Source organism: Centrocercus urophasianus, unplaced genomic scaffold (assembly GCF_019232065.1).
Source record: "Centrocercus urophasianus isolate 14NV4802_14NV808 unplaced genomic scaffold, USGS_Curo_1.0 seq_13, whole genome shotgun sequence".
Lineage (NCBI taxonomy): Eukaryota > Metazoa > Chordata > Aves > Galliformes > Phasianidae > Centrocercus > Centrocercus urophasianus.
The window spans coordinates 33,539,644-33,556,312 of NW_024884475.1; the positions used below are offsets into that span (position 1 = coordinate 33,539,644).

The following is a 16,669-nucleotide window of genomic DNA, read 5'->3' on the forward strand; positions in this document are numbered from 1 at the left end:
TATCTTAAAATAGTATTCTTAATCTCATACAGCTGTTTTCCCAACAGCATTACATCCCAGACATTGTTAACAAAACAAAATGAAACAAATACCAATAAAAAAAGCGCCTCAATTAGCTATCTGTTTCAGCACAATCACAAACTTTAAGGGCTATATTAACAAATTCTGTCATCAGACAATAGGTGTTGATTTTGAAAGAGAAAGCATCATCTTTGCTGAAAGTGTTGGACTATTAAAAATGGAAATCAGAAGTACATATTCTGTTCATAGCTCACAATTCTTTAGCTAATCATTGAAAAGGAACTTAAAATCACTGCCAGTAGTGTCTAGTTTGCTTTTTTTTTTTTTTTGGTCTAACATTTATCTTAATCTAAATTTAAATTATATGCCTTAAATTTTAGTCCAGATAAAATAGTCAATTCAAACATTTGACTGTGTAAAATAACCAGACTAATTAATTATACCTTAACGCAGTCATCTGCAACTGCTCAGAAATACAGTGCATCCTCCCTTTAAAAATCAGTTTTCTGTTCCCTGGAAACATATTCTTCTTTGTTAGGAACATACCACACTTGAAGGTGAAAAAAAAAAATAATGAAGCAACCTAGTGTGAATGTTATTTAAACTCCCTTAAAAAAACACACAAATACCAAATCCACCTGCTCATCCCTTCCTTAGCCAGTAAGGCCAACTAGGTAACAACTACATGCATGCCATATCTTTGAGAATAGTCTCCAAGAACAACATTCCCTACTGAGACTCCTTAAGTAAAATAACGACACACTCATGAAAAAAAGAAAAAAAAAAAAAAAAAAAGGCAGAAGAATCCATAAAATACTGATTCCACACACAGTGTAAATCAGCAGTGTATTTTCTCGGTGAGATGTCTGTGCACCAGTGCATGGGAGACAAAAAAAAAATTAAAAAAAAAGAAAAGAAAAAAGATCAGTGTAGAAAGAGATTTTGATAATAGCAAACTTATTCGTACAGGCTTACTCATATCCATTGAAAACATGGTATTAAATATTGACCTTAGTTTTAAGAAGTTATACATTCATTTATGAAAGCAGACAAACAAAATATATATAAAACCTTCAAACTCTAAAACTAGATGTATGTGAAGATGCTCAGAGGAAAAAAAATATGAGGAAAGAATTCACTCGCAATTCATCTGAAATGAACTGAGGTGAAGGGTATGCCAGCTGGAAACCTGGAAATGGGGATATGGATGTGAAACAAAGAGGAAGCTAAAGCCAATGCAATTACAAATTGAATCAATCTGAGAAGAAAGCAAGCTCTGATTGAAAGTCTGGCAGACTTCTGTAAGGAAGATGCATTTTCCTGCTACTAAGTAAGTAAATAAATAACCAGCTGCATCAAACTTTACTGACTCCATCGCTATCTGTCTCTAAATTGACACATCTAAATGGTTTCTAAAAGGGAATGTGCTATATTCCCACTCATATTTCTATCATGTATGTATCTATTTCCCTCTGATCTTCTTAACTGTCATCCACTTCAACCACATGAATGGTTTAGAGCTGTGCAGAGATAAATCTACTTGCAAATTGATGCCTGTCAATGAATGCCCAATTTCCACAGTGGCAGCCAACAGTATAGTTGAAAGACTAAAATGAAGAGACTACACAATCTCCTGGCTGCTGGTCCTTGGCCAGAACTACAGACAGCAAGGATAGTCATGAAGAGTAAAGGAATGAGTGCTTGGGGATATGACAGCTCAGTAAGCCAACTGCCTCTTGTTGTATCGTTTTGAAGAGTGATTTCCTGAAAAACTTAAGAGTGGACTCGCCAGAAGCAGAAAGACGTGATGTCCTGGAAACACTCATTACAGTGCTAGTCATAGCTTACACACTCACAGCATTCCAGTAAGATTAAAATTGTGCATGATTGTTGTAAACCGTTGACAATATGCCTATGTACTTACACTTTTATTTTTCTCTATGAATGCACTACAAGTCAGTTGTCAAACCTTCATTTTCAATTAAAAAAACTAAGTAGAACTATGAATTAATGTGTGGTTTCTTTTAGTTGCTTTAAAGAAAATTGCAATTCCCAAAGCTAATTGTCCCTCATTATAAAGAAGCTCTGTCAGTACCTCAATCCAAAGCATAATTGCTTACAGAACCAAATAAAAAAATCAAGATACCCTAAAATCACTTTGTGTTCAAAACTGAGCTAATTAAGAAAGTACAGCAAAATTATTTTTAGATTTCCCTATAAGGTAGCTTCATATGTTATTTGGTTTTCATACAATGTATGACATTTAAAACAAAGTGAAATAAACATGATCTTTTTACTTAATAATACTTAGCCCAGGGAAACATCTTGTGTTTACACAACACTGACAAAACGACTAATTTTTGGCTGACTTGCTCCCCTCAGCTTGTGATGATTCACAAAAGCCAAGTAGGTCTGAATCAGAATCTGGTTCTGTATTCTAGATTTGTCTCAGTTTTTACAACGTAGCGAGCCTCAAGCACGAAAGGCTAAGGTAGTGCATTGCTGCTGCCGTAAAACATACCATATTTATAGACATTAGAGGGACACGCAGATTAGAATATCAGATCACTCAGTGTAAATGTCAACTTGTATGAAATATAATTGATTGAAAAACTGGAGCGTGCCAAAAGTGTAAGTACGACTAATCAGATAACAGTGCAGTAGCAGCAAGAAATAGAAATCTTCCAGTTCTTTGTACCAGTGCATTTCCAAATAACTCTAGGGAATATCACTCATCACATGCTATTTATTTGTGTCGTTTTTTTAACCTTTATTTTCAATTGAGTTCTTTAAGTTCAAATTTCAACATCCCCAAATGTCTGCTTTTTAAAGCAAACCAAATGTGGGATGAGAACCAAGTACTTGCCTAGAACAGTAACCTGAAACTTCTAATTCAGAATCGAAACCACAAAAAACATTTGGCTTTTGAGTAGAGTACTTCAAACAGCAGTGTCAAAAATACTACTGATGAATAAGTGCTCAGAAATTAGCGATGGCAGTTGGTACAGTCTCTTGATTATGTCACAGCAATGCAATACCAACCTAAAACAGTGAACTTAGTAAAATCACCTAAAAAAATCCAGCTAGCACATTTTGTATCTATTTAAAATTAATACATAGAAAATTATATATTTTGATAGCAACTGAAATGGCTAAGAACTTAAACCATAGTTTTTCAGTGAACACTTTGTGTCATTATAGCAAACCTCTCCTTGTTGCTTGCTGAAAGCCCTCTATTCAGACACACAGAAGCCTTCATATTTGATTTCCCACACCACGTACAGCTATTCAGAAATACCAAATACTTCTCTCTAGGCAAGATATTTGCTACCAACTGCTTCTTCAAAGAGATCTGAAACATTTAAATCAACCTGAATGTTTCAATTCTCTAAAGACATTACAAAAAGCATTGCTTCCTAAAATTTAAAAAAGAAATGCACTTCTAAGACACTACTTTGGTATCAAAACAGCCTTGAGCTTGCAGCTGCAGAATAGTCAGCAGCCTATATATTCATATACACACAATTTTCATATTTCGCTTCTTCCACTGCTACAGCATGGAATTTCAGATAATCAGCTGAAGCAGACTGTATTCTTTAATTATCACTGCATTCTTAAGAGAATTATCATTGCATTCTTAAGAGAATTAATTTATAGCATGCCTATATAAAAAAAGCTTCCTGGGTAAAAACAAAGGCAACATGGACTTACATTCATGAAAGCACAGTTTAAAAACTGTGACCCTGAAGTCAACGGTACAAGTTTTATCTTGGATAGAAGCATCTGTCATACTTTTGCAACTAGGTAGACCAGTGTGGCATTGTGGGAATGGGTTCCTAGAACTTTCCCTGCTGCTTGAAACAGGAGGTGCACTCTCTTCATCATGCACTTGTGTAAATGGCCTTTTCTTCATTCAGCGTCATGTAAGACCTGTAGTTCCCCTCTGACTAGAAAAGGATTGGGTTTTGAGATTATGAACTACGCATTTTCTCAGGCTGGCGAGGCTATTTTATTACTCATCAAGCTGTAGCCTGACATGTCCACAGAGATTTCTTCTTCAAAGATCTTTTTTTTTTCTTTCCTCCCATCTGACTCATAGGAGTGAGACAGGACAAAACCTCTGAATCAGGATCACATGCCTGTGATTGTCTCTGAAAAGCAAAACAAGTTGAGGCTGCCAGAAAAGATCAAAAACTGTCTTTTGGCAAGTGCCTTTGTTGAATTCTTCAGTCAGTTCAAATACAGTTTTTTGTCAGTAAATCTGCTGAATGGAAATCGCAAATAAGAATGGGCAACCAAGAAAAATCCATGGTGCAGATAAGCGAGCCTGACAATCTGGAGTAGAGGGTGCACAACTGCACAGAGGCAAATGCAACGCGGCCCAGATCTTGGCACTGCACTCTGCCTGCAGGCAGCCCCCAAGTCAGCTTTGCACTGGAGAAGACAAGAGATGTGGTGGTGACAATCTGAGAAGTTATTCACAAAGTCTGAGAAGTGATTCACTACAGAAAGCATTTGTGTATCTATTTCTAACATATCCAGTTCTTTGCACACACGTTAGCAAGCAGGATTCAAGCACGACAAAGCAAGAGGCAACAATTATGAAGATTATTCATCACATCTAAGGACTCAATTATGAAGATTATTCATCACATCTAAGAACTCCCATCTGTAACTCACACTGCAATTCCTCCAGAGTCACTAAAAGCAATCAACAGCAGAAAACGTTTCTATTTATCTTTTTTGAAATGATTACAGCTACATCATCTAATCATTATCAACTAGAGTTGGATAATCCCTTAGTGCTTCATGAGTACTATCATGAACAGCCGTATTGTATGGCTGAAAGAACACAGGATTTTTTTGTCTTTTCCTCCCACTTCTGACAACTAAGTTTTTGCTCTTCAGCAACTTGAAATACCTGAGAGGAACTGAGGGAGCACACAGCTCTATTGGAGAAATACTATAAACAAATAAAACATTGGGATTATTTCCCTCTGGCTTCTTCACTTATTTTAATCTGAAACAGTTTTTAAATGCCATTCTGTGATTATCGTTTTATTAATTTAACGGAGAGCTTATTTTGGCTTTATTAGTTATGTATTTATCCATTAGTTTGGATAAGGTCCAATCAGATCGAAAAGTAAAAATCTGATTTATAGAACTTGTGCTCAACCATAATATTTTGTGTCTGTTACACAGAGTACTCTATAGTATAATAACCAAAAATCAACCTATTCATCTCATTTAGCTCACATCACTGAGAGAAAATATTTGACAAACCTCCATGAAACAGAAGTTACAGCTCATGAACAGCACAGCACCTGCATGACTGTACAGGGAAGTGTCAACCTGCCACTTCTTAAAGACTTCTGCAATGCAAACTCACTTGTTTATTAACAGAGCATGGAAAAAGGCAGTGTAGTTAATAGTAATATAGTTAAAGACAATTACTTTCACTTTGCTGCTAAAAGATGAAGATCCACGGACTCTAAGAAGCATCAAACCCATAACTCTGTTGAACTACTGCACTGTCTGAAAGTTATGGGGTTCATCTGTCAGTAATACAAGTTTCAGATGGGTTTGAGAGGCACAAAAAGATTGTCGTATATACTGAGACCCACAGTTTCCTCAAGCTCCTGTCTTCCTGCAAGAAGAGTAAAACAAAGGACAGATGTGCTTTCCTGACATGTTTCCAAAAATGCATTAAAAATCTTTATGCAAATCTTACGCAGTCATTATCATCAGAAAAAAAAAAACAACCAACCGCTTTTTAAAATGAACTATTTAATGAAATGAATTTAATGGAATGACTTTATTTAACTTTTGTCTGAGAATTGGTACTGTCTGCTACTGCATATGGGATAAGCTGCTGCGCTTCGAAATAGAGGTAAAACAAAAAAACTATACCTCATTCATGAAAGGTGTACCCAGACATATTTATTGCTAATATCTGAACCACTAAGTTTTCTATTCCAAAACACTTGTCTATTACTATTTTCTGCTTTCTCATATCTGACAAAATAAGCTTCTCACTCAGCAAAACTGCTTTGCTGAGAAGTGAAAGATCTGTACTTGCTGACTACTGTTAGGGCTCAGATTTTCCTGGAAGGTCACCCTTGTCACCTCTCCTATTCCATCAAATAAACTCAGGGGGACAAGGGAACGAAAATAAAGTGATGGCTAGAACTTAATTAGAAACTCACACAGATGTCAGTGCACAAGTCTGCCAAGTCAGCAGTGCCAAGAACTGAGATCAAGATCTAGGTTAATCCAATAGATTTCAGTTTAGATCCACAGTTCCCAAACTAAACGTGATGACCACAAAATTGCAGATGGGAGCAGATCTGCAGATGCAAAATCTTCAGAACTGCTGCTCAGGATTGTTACTGTGTACACTTATCAGACATGTTTTTGCAAAAAACAATAACAATCAAGCAACCTTCACTGCAACCTCACACTCTTTACCTCAATGCCATATATATATATATATATATATATATATTAATCACTGTCACTACCTCCTCTCTTTTGATGCATTGTATGAATAATGTCTGGTGAGCAACCAAAACTCCTTAGATCACTGGCATGCAACACATATCACAACTACAGCCTGCAGACATTAAATTCAATACAAAAAAATATGCCTAAGTGTATACTGCAGTCACTGCTATGGCTACAGCTCCTGTTTGTCCAGCCTACATGATCAGCTTTGATATTCCTGTGAAAATAACTAGTAATAAGTATCAGTCCAACCTAAGCAAGCTGGATAAATACTCAAGTACTCTGCACTAAACCTCTGCGACCACTGACAGACCAAGGTCCAATACCCATATCAGGTAGCTAGCAGCTGAAAAATAACTCAGAAGAGTCTCTATGGGGTGAAAGAGTTGGCAATGTGTGGAGCACACGTCCTCTGTCATCTACTAAGGTACAGAATGATGGACGTCAAAGTCACAGACCACTTGGCTCTAGGCAGCACTCCTCTGCATGCAGCAGTGTCCTTTTTCCCTTGCTCACCTCTCAGAAGCTCACAGAGTCAGAAATTTGGGCAGTACTGTTACAGCTGAGATTGTTCAGCTTCATCATGAAGAATACTATTCTTCTGAGACCATGAAAGCCTGGGGCCCTCTACAATAAATCCTTTCAGTTATAGTAAAAAGAACTTAGCAAAGACTAGTAAGAGCCATTACCTAACAATCTGAAATATTTAAAGGTTTATCCGTTAAGAGTAGTATCATAGGAAAGCTCAAGGGTAGATCATTTCTGAAAGACATTAAACAGCAATATGTGTGTATCTAAGAAATAACCCTCCCCCATGCTGTTAAATACACAAGTGGTACACTGTATTACTTACTATTATTAAATGGCTTTTTGCAAGTCAGCGGTGTGTTCTTTAAACAACCACACATTTTGTAACAGTGAATGCAAGTTAACAGCTTCTAAATTCATTCAAAAGATAAACCATTTTTTATTACAGTGCAAGTTCACTGATATTCAGGATCAGGAACTTGAAGGGAAAAAATTCAAATTGTTAATCTGAGTATGTACTGACATAATGATATGTAATGGAAAAATTAGGCAACTTAGTATTTGGAAAGACTGCATTTTTTCCCATGTACTGTAACAGTAAGTGTTAATCAGTATGAACAAAATTGCATGTATTTTACAAGTACTCATTTGCAACTAAAACCCTCACACCAAGGACCTTAGACAATAAACTTCTGTATTCTGACTAAATGCCAGAAATATTTAGACTCACTGCCTTTGTTATAAACCCCTGAAGTCTAATGCATGCTTGCAAGTCAGTCTGTCAAACCTATAACTTTCAATTTTGCTATACAGAAGATAAAAAACCTATTTCCCAAAGCAGATAAAAGGCAAAATTTTGAAGTGCAATAAAATCAAGGTACCAGTGTCAAAGCAGCTGGCTTTCGATTGCCAACTCTTTTGTCATGGTGAGAAACTCTTAATTCATTCCTGCAGGATCAAGGCTTACAGGTTAAACATGTCAACACACTGTAATGTACATGTTATGGGAAAAGTGAGAGAAAAGGGAAGAATGTTTTAGTGTAAGAAGAGGCTTACTGAGCCTCTTTTAGCTGCCTAAAAAAAATAAAGCAGCTTCTCAAGTCATGACAACTGATGTATAAGCACAGAAAGACCTTCAAGGTGCAGGTTCTATGCATGGTTTAGCATACCAACAAAAGAAACTTAAATCCAGAATCTGATTCAGCCCCAAAATCACGTGGTAAAAATTAAACATCTCCAATAAAAGTAACCAATAAGAAAACTGCAAAGAGAGGCCTGAAACTTGGAAGTCTCCAAGAAGAGCAGTTGCAATAACCCTGCCACTTCTTTCTTCAACCTACAGATTTCTCTTCCTTTTCAGTGTCTCCTAACACAAGAAAGTGTGCCTTTATGTGTGTATGCATAGGTGGACATACATAAAAGAGTACTATGGAATCATATTTTTTATCCTTAAAGATGACAGGAACAGCTAGAATCACACATCTTTAATTATTCATATCAAAATACAAAAATTGCATACAGCTGTTAAAAAAGTGTACTAACGTACAGAAATATCTTTACGTTTTTATTTAATATAAAATCACTTCATTTATTAGAAATCCTATACTTCTGGTTGAGCTAATTCCTCTTTGCTGTTAAATCCCCAATTTTGTTAAGTTTAACAAGAATTTTACAACAAAACAAAAGGCCTTACAAATGTCATCAATGTGAGTCATATGAGGATAGCTGCCTGGATTAAAAGCAAGCCTGACATAAATTTTCGCTAAGAGCAAACTGATGCCTCAGCTGTCAGTGTTGATGCTTTAAGCATTAACATTTTTAACCATTTTAACATTCATTTATACATCAAGAAGAGGAACTATGACAATCTGCACAAATTTCATGGAGTGTTAAATAATAATAGGAAAGGCTATAACATAGAGATGTTGTATTACTTAAAATCAACAAGTTCTGAAAACCACTCATCGTAGCTTAATGGAGGGAATGCAATTTGTTTAATTTTTCTAAAGTAAGGACTTAGTTCTCATGGTAGAGGAAGTCTGCCTAATAGATCAGCTATTCTGAAACTGCCAGAATGGTTGTGAAGCTCATCAGTTGCCAAGATTCCTTATGAAGAGCGATGAAGATCATTTCAGTAATTCAAGAAACTGTGCTGACATAAGACATCAACTGAAAAACTGAATGAAATTTGCTCAGCATACCACATGTAACATCCTAATTGGAGAAGCAAAAACAGTCGACTTCTGCTGGAAAGAAAATTCTGTATCCTTTTGAGATATACTTTTGACAAATGTAGCCAGCTTACAACTGGATGCATCACAAGATAATTAAACCTAAGTGTTACCTAATGATTAATTAACTATTAGATAATTAAACCTAAGAGTTAAACAATTGTCTGGCTGCTACGTCCTTTCAAATATTAACTGCACTGCCCAACATTGAAAACAGATCGATACCAATGCTACATAATCTTATAAAATTGGATGTTGCAGTTGCAATGTTGTAATCATTGAGCAGACTACAGTTTTTTTCTCCTTTAAAGCACATTAAACACACACATATAAACAATTTATATAACAATCACTGAGAGAACAATGTTTATTTTTTAAATGCTCCCCTATAATGACAACTAGGCCCCAAGGCATTTAAAGGTGTCAACTTACAAAAACAAAGTGCCTTACTTTCACTATTTTAAACAAAAAGAAAAGCAGAAAATTGTAATGCTGTGGCCTGAGTCAGGAAATAACGCACTGAAGAAACATCACCTGCTCCACCAGAACCTCTCCTAAGAAAGCAAAAGCACACACCAGGCAGTTTTAGACAATGTTTTCAAAGCAATTAGCACTGTATTTAAGGCACCTTTAGTAACACTTTCAGAAAACCTAGGCTAAGTTATTTCAGTCAGAAGCAACAATTACCGTAACTAAATTTTCTGAAACTTTTCATTTTTAGCTTTTCTCAACCTTAGAAGTTTATCAGAAATACATGAAAAATAAGATTGTATCCAGTTACTGTAATATTTTAAAAAATTAGAAAGCATGCAAACAAAACAGCAATTCTACATTTCTAAAAGAATCTCTACTTCTTCATCAGTTTCTCCATAATTTGTACCCATTTCAAGATGCATCAAGTGAAACAAAAGGAGGATGACACCTGTATTCAAGCTATCTTAAAAAAGTATTTCATTTGAAGAGTAGAACCATGCTAGCTTGTAGAATAAGGAAAGATAAAAGATAGTCCTGATATTTATGTCAGATACTGATTTTTTCTTTTTACTTTTTTTTTTTTTTTTTTTTTTTAATAACAGAGCAATAGTTCAGTTCTTGTATGCAACTTGATTTTGGTGACCAATCTTATATGACTATCTTAACAAAAAAATATTTGTAATTAATCTGAACTATTGATTTGACCAGAGCGAACACTGACAATTATGTATTTATATGTGGTCATTATTTTTTGTTCCACAATGCTTTAGAAGGGATTTGCCGATTTTAAAACTTAAAACGAGTCATTCTAGAAGTTGGACATAACAAAAGAATGCAGCTATTCTTTCCACAAATCTTTCAGATTGTACAGCACAAACTTTTTAAAAGCCTGGAAATGCTGCAGGGCTGAAGGAGGTGGTGGAATCACCGACCCTGGGGGTGTTCAAGGAAAGACTGGATGTTGTGTTGAGGGACATGGTTTAGTAGGAGCTATTGGGAATGGGTGAACGGTTGGACTGGGTGATCTTTTAGGTCTTTTCCAACCTTGGTGATTCTATGATTCTATGATCCTCTACAGTCCGATGAAATATATTTAAATGCATTGTCTTATTGTTGGAAACTGCCTGCAAATGTACATGAACTGAATTAGTGATGCAAGAACAAGCATTACTCACCTCTCCCTCCCTGAAGACTAACTAAAAACTTGACATTCCAGCCCACTTCTTCCCCCAATGTAAACAGAATTTTTTATTTTACTATTAAAGAAAGATAATAGAAAGATAATAATTTTCAGCCTACAGAAATGAAAAATATCAACTGCTGAATTTGAAATGCAAACATCCATTTTGTTGAGGAAGTATTTTCAGATTTTTGACAAATTAAGCTTTTTGCTATGTAAAGCAAATATATTATGGAGAAAAAAGAAAAAAAAAAGATCTGAAAAAATTTCTCGAGTCAAATTAGAAAAACATCCCAGTCATTTTGGGGGAATTTGACCAATAAACTTTGGTAAAGAAGAAATTTGTAAACAAACTATATTCAAAAGAAACTTAATAAATGACCATGTAACATCATAAAAAGCTGATCTTTCATTATTTGATTGAATATACATTTTATTTATGAAAGTATTAAATTCCCTCCTAATTGTGGTAAAGTAGTTCATAGAAAGCATTACACTTCATTATATCAAAGCAGTTAATTACTTTAAGAACCTGAACATAATACAAATCAAATATACAAAGACGCACATGTAAATACTTGTAGAATTCTCTTCCACATAGACTATATTTCTTGAGAAATTTTGCATGCAAACTCATTTTTTCATGTTGTACTTTTACACTCCAGTGCTCCTAAGCGTGTGTTCTGGTGGATACCAATATTAACGCAGACCTTCGACAACAGCTAACATCCCTTATCACTCCCTGTTTATTCACACCATTACACAAAGTTGTAGTACTGTAGTCAGCCAAAGAAGACAATAACTCAGGTATTCACATTTTTTAAAACCCCCTGAAGTTACTCAAAAGAACATGTGTGCCCACTGCCTTTGCAGGGACAGACTCTCCTCTAATTTCTGTACATACAACCTTACAAAGACCCTACAGCTAAATAAGCCAACGACTTAGTGTCTTTCAGTAGCTTCTAATGCTAAGTGTTCATCATGCATACAAAGGTGCATTTTTATTTCACATTTGTGAACATAAAAACTCCTCTGAAAATCAGCTTTTGTAAGTAAGGAAGATTCATTATCCCTATGGAAAGAAATCCCCAATCCTTGTGGTCAAAGCATCCAGGTAGATTTATTATCCAGTTGTAACTGAAGTACTTCATTGGAAATAAGTCTCTGGTTAACAACAGGAGCTTCTCATTGCATGCAATGCTTCCCAAAGAAGAGCACACTTTTTGGATTACTGGCATTGTGTATAACTTCATTCTCCTAGTCATATTTCTTAATTAGCATGCATATGCTAATGTGCTCATGTATGCATGCATTGACAAAAAGCCTTCATAGCCTTGCCCTTGGCTCCTCAGGAGACTGTGTTTGCTGCTGCTGGAGCTTAGTGTCTCTGCTCACTCAGACAAATGCCAGGCCTCCTCCAGCCTCTGCCTAGGCCTGTGCCATGGCCCTGTGCGCATGCCACATGACCTACAAGTCCACTAATCCACTGTGATGGGGAGCTAGAAAATGGGACAAAGGAAAGACAATTCCAGTTATACCTTGTTCTGAATTTTGTTGCTAAAGCACTATTGTATTAGTGGAAAGAGAACATGCATACTGGAATTCCTTCATTGAAGTTCCACTGCCATCCCTCTGCTGGTCCCAGTATTGGCCATGAAGCAGCCCCTTCCAGCAGCAGGGAAACGCTGCAGCAGATGTTCTGGAATAAACCACTTCCAGGCACAGGCCACATGCTTGATTGGTATTTACAAGGAAAGAAAGAAAAACCTCATGGGAACTGCAGCCTAACCCCTATATAAAACAGCTCCCTGCCTGATCTTTGAAATGAAAATATGCTGCGGTCTTTCTCCCCCTCAATCAAGACAAACATTTGAGAGGAAGAGGCAACAGACAGTTCATGCACCAATGTGAACAGGGAGGAGTTCTGTCCAACCCTTGGGAACAAATTATTTTTGAGATGTAGCAAGCATGTAGCAGCACAGTACTCTGGTTTAGCTCCAGGCTATTGTTGGGATCCGGGTACAAAGAAGGTCTAGACTCTGGCCTTAAATATACATTAATGCATGTTAGAGACCGTGTACAAAATAGTTGAATGTAGTTACTTTTTTTGTTATATTAATTTTCCTTTAAACTGGGAAAGAAGCTTCTGGAATGAAAACTTTACTATTGCTTTTATTAGAAAATATAAATGGACTATGAAGAGCCAAAAGACACCTTGATGTTATTTTAAGTCCTGGTTTTTCCAGTACAAAGGAAGAAGCAGTGGGCGGACACTCCAGCCATGCACTGCGAGCACCCTGCCCCACTGCAAGAGGCCACACATTGCAGCCAAAAGAGCAGTGCAGAGGTCAGGATTGCTAAGGTGCACAGAGCTGCATGCTCCTTTGGCACAACTCAAGAGCCACCACCAAATGCTGCATACAGGCTGACAGATGAGTTGGCAGAAGAAGAATTAAGGGAGACTTTACTTAACATCAGTTACACTTCAGGGAGAATATAAATTAAATAGCCTCATCGCATTTAATTCCCAACCTTAGTACTAAAATAAAAGAATTTAATTTGTTTGCTGTGATTTTCTCTTTTGCCTTTCAAGCTTTAACTTATTCTCATGCAAGGCTGTCTCGTGGGGTTCTTGTCGTTCCACTCTTTGAGAAGACGACAACAGAATATACAAAGAAACTGTATTTTAACTTATTTCTTACTGGAAACTGGAGACAGAGTACTACAATACTGCTTATTAAGACCCCTGGATACAAAAGAAAAATGCTCTAGTTTATACTATTACAATGGCACAGAAACAAAGTTTATATGCTTTTAATTCATCTTAAAACATCAGCTAATTTAAACCAAAACAATTTCCTAGTTTACACAACAGTAGATGGCCACAAAAACTAACTACATCAGTTTAAAAATAGATCAGCATTTGCTCAAGTTGGAATAACTTCCATATGCAAATGGACATAAAATTTCACTTCCTACAGAATAAGTATCGTTGTTCTGATACAGAGAATCACGCTGGTGTTTAACCAAATGTAGCTGCTATTACCAGTCTCTAATGAAAGACTAAATATGTTTAATCATTAGCTTTGTGAGCAACAGAAGTCAGCATGATCTTGAAACATTCCACTTATGCAGGGAAGATAATACATTTTATAATTATCCTTTCTATAAGACAGGGAAGCTTAAGAGACATTAATGATGTTATAAAGGTAGTTACACCTTTTAGCAAAGTGGCTATAAACATCAGACACAAACAAATGCATCTGAGCTCAGTTTTTAAGACCAACCCATCTTTATGAAGTACAGTCACCAACAGTGCACACAGATTTATTTGATCAAAGTAGGTATCACCTTTGGAAAGCATCTGGAATTTAATAACTGTCTACTTAGTTTGACATCAAGACAAATCATTTATCCTCTACTCCTCTAAGCATTTTTAACTGCAATATTAAACATCAGAATGTCGGATTAAAATTACTTCAATATTTTTCCAAATTAAAACCATAAGTAAAAAAGCTCAGATACCAAACCACTACACCACCTCTAAACTATTTCTAGCATATGTTGCATAATATTATTCTAATGTGCAACAGTTCTTAGAGATCAGAAAATGATGTATTCTGAATGCTTTCAGGCCATGGATCTGCTGCAGCAAAAACTCCAGCATGAGTTGAAGGGCAATAAAGTCATCTTCATGGAAGAGATTCACACTGCTACTAACATACATGCAAATTCATTTTCTTAGGAAGCTCTTGGCCTACAATTAGTGGAGAGCAGGAAAGCATTACTATACATGTCCCTCCATGTTCTTCCCCAGGCCTCTGCACATAATCCTGGAGACACCAGCTAGGCTGGCTTTTAACATGATTCAATACAGCCATTCCTACATGATTCGTAAGCAAAGGATCCAAAGCAAACACAAAACAATTCCACCTTTTCAGATTTTATAAACATGTAGTAAAATTTCTTGCAGTTTATGCTTACTCCACTAATCTTTCAGATCTGTGAAATGTTTCACAATACTGTTTGAAAACTTCTGTACATACTGACTACACTTTTATTTTGCAGAAAATGAAGCCTGCGTAAACTTTTCTAGAAAAAAAACTAAACCTTTTCATTAACAAAATATGAATAAAAATACTGTTTTGTAAATGACTTGTAGCAGCCAAGATGAATAGGGAAAAAGAAACTTCTTTTTTGCCCCATTAACATTTTAAATTTTTTAGTTTGGGGATGAATCTGGTATTTTCCTGTGTTTATACTGCACCACTGTAAAGTTATCCTCTGTCATTTTATCTGATAGCTGTTTTTATATCTGTGCATGAAAAAAACAAAGCCAAAGCCATCTTCATAAGATTCGGTCCCCAAATGTTCTATTTCACGTTGTTAGCTCTGAGGAAAAGACCTAAAACAACAGAACTGTAACAGGCACACAAATCACATCTCTGTCCCTGGTGACAACTTTCATGAACAACAGTCCCAAATATCCTATGATATGAGAGTAGTAAGGTAAACCCAAAGATGGACTCCTTGTGTTTTGTGTCATATAAAACACTGATATCCCTCAGACTTCAGATTCACTTTCTTATGCAAAAACTTTTTGGTAGCAAGAGGAAAGTTGAGAATACACTTCTTCATTCATCAGTTTCCTGAGGAATCTACAACTGTTGTGGAAAAGAACAATTACACAGGTTTTATTAGGATCTGATTAGAACCTGTGCAGCCAAGAAGAAAATATGACTCATTTTGCTTTTTTGAATATTAAAATAAAGTTGTACCACTGAGTTTTCCTTTATTGCCACAGACAGAGCTAAAATACCATATCTTGTACTGCGTTAATGCACAGAATGGCAGATTACAGGAGGTGAAACAACTTACCTCTCCCAAACAAGTGGCAAAGATAGAACATCCCACATGGGCCACAGCACAGAAAACAATTCTAGCTACCTCCAACTTGCCCAAGATGTTTCCAAAGATTATGGATGAAGCAAAAGGCTTTCTACTCCTACTTCCTCCTCTTCTCAGCAGGGCATAATTTCGCATACAACAATCACAGATAAATATTTTAATTTGTAGTTGCTATTGTCACAGCATGTTTCCTGTGGTATGCCTTTCATACAAATGGTAACCTGGTGTGGAGATGCTCAAACTAACTTTAAACAAGCTGATGTGTTTTCTTGTATTAGTTTAATTGTATTGGCATGACTATCTTTGCCTGCTCTTCGACAACAGCGGAAACAAAAATCAAGAGTACTGTTCACACTGTGCTTCAGTTTGCAATGAGGACAAAAAGAAGTCTGTTCTCTGTGATCTCTAACAACTTGAAAAATCATATTGTCTGAAAACTCTTAAGTGAAAAAATGAGGTTACCATAACTGGACTTCTATTTCTAGCTATCAGTATAATACTGCAGCCTTCTATACAATGTCAAGTCTAGTGAACAAAAATTTCCAGTAACCTAAATAACCAAATGTTTTTACTATTAATCAAGATAACATATAAGCAGTTAAAACTTTCAGTAACTTAACAGTGTAAGACAGAGCAATACAGTGTACAAAATCAAGACAGAATGCTTTGGTAATAATCCCATTTCATCTCCATCCACTTGGCTGAGCTCAAAGATGCCGGTTTTAAATTTCTGAGTCAGTGTGGCTTCCCCTCTATCAATTAACTACCACAGTAAATCATGCAAACAGAATGGAGGACAACTATAAATTACTATGATTTTCAT

General features: G+C 36.0%; 1 protein-coding gene across 4 annotated transcripts in view; it reads right to left on the reverse strand.

Annotated features, from left to right (window-relative positions):
- CAMK2D (calcium/calmodulin dependent protein kinase II delta) overlaps positions 1–16,669 on the reverse strand; it is a 162,514-nt gene that overhangs the window by 68,672 nt on the left and 77,173 nt on the right. The gene's annotated exons all lie outside the window — the stretch shown is intronic.